Below are 1,257 nucleotides of genomic sequence, written 5' to 3'. Positions count from 1 at the left end.
CTAACCCGCACATCCCTGGGCACTACGGGACAATTTAGCACGGCCAATCTACCCTAACCTGCACATCGTTGGACTGTGGGAGGAAACCCTAGAAAGCACACACAGACTCTGGCTTCAAGCTAACTGAACCAACTGAGCAAGGCCCAATATCAGAAGGAAGAGTGTTTAAATCCACGGACTGGTGGCTGAGGTCAGAATGGAGGAAGGTTCTCTCTTTCAGATGAGGTTTGGATCATTGTCCCAGAGAGATTGTGTAACGAGAGTTTTGCAATGCTGCACTGAAACCGACAGTCTTTCTCAATGTTCAGAGACATGACTGACTTATTGAGTAAGTCCTTCAGAACTGACTGTGACAGCGTGCTTTAACCATGGCTTTTTTTTTTAAAAGTCTGAAGGTACCTTTCAAAAGCTTCCTGCGTTTACAGTTGGTACGTAGTTAACCTGAACAGTCTTATACCTAAACTGCTAATGATGTCCTGGTAACGTTTAGGCAGACAGCTTGAACAGGGGTCTAACTTCATGTCCCTCGTGATGTTATAAACCTCTATAAGGTCACCCCTCAGCCTCTGATGCTCCAGGGAAAATAGTCCCAGCCTATTCAGCCTCTCCCTGTAGCTCAAACCCTCCAAACCCATCAACATCCTTGTAAATCTTTACTGAACCCTTTCAAGTTTCACAACATCCTTCCTACAGCAGGGAGACTGGAATTACACACAGTATTCCAAAAGTGGCCTGAATCAATGTATTGTACAGCCACAACATGATCCACCCAACTCCTGTACTCAATGCACTGACCGATAAAGGCAAGCGTACCAAACACCTTCTTCACCGCCCTGTCTACCTGTGACTCCACTTTCAAGCAACTATGAACCTGCACCCCAAGGTTGTTCTGTTCAGTAACATCCCCAAGAACCCTACAAGGGGGCATCAGAGTGTAATGCTCTAGTTGGAGCTTCTCTGCTTGCCAGTCCCTTTATCATTGTACCCCTCTTTTTCTTTTTCTGTCCTCTTGTAGTTTTCCCTTTCTCCCAGCTCCCTGAGGGAGTGGAGTTCAGGAGAGAGCGAGCCCAGTCCCATGGGGGACCGGAGTGAGGGGGCCCAGTCCCATGGGGGATCGGAGTGAGGGGGCCCAGTCCCACGGGGGGACTGGAGTTAGGGGCCCCAGTCCCACAGGGGGACTGGAGTTAGGGGGCCCAGTCCCACGGGGGAACCAGAGTGAGTGGGTCCAGTCCCACTGGGGGAGGGACCGGAGTGAGA

This window comes from Rhincodon typus, chromosome 35 (genome assembly GCF_021869965.1).
Source record: "Rhincodon typus isolate 14 chromosome 35, sRhiTyp1.1, whole genome shotgun sequence".
Lineage (NCBI taxonomy): Eukaryota > Metazoa > Chordata > Chondrichthyes > Orectolobiformes > Rhincodontidae > Rhincodon > Rhincodon typus.
Note: the sequence above shows the minus strand (reverse complement) of the source record.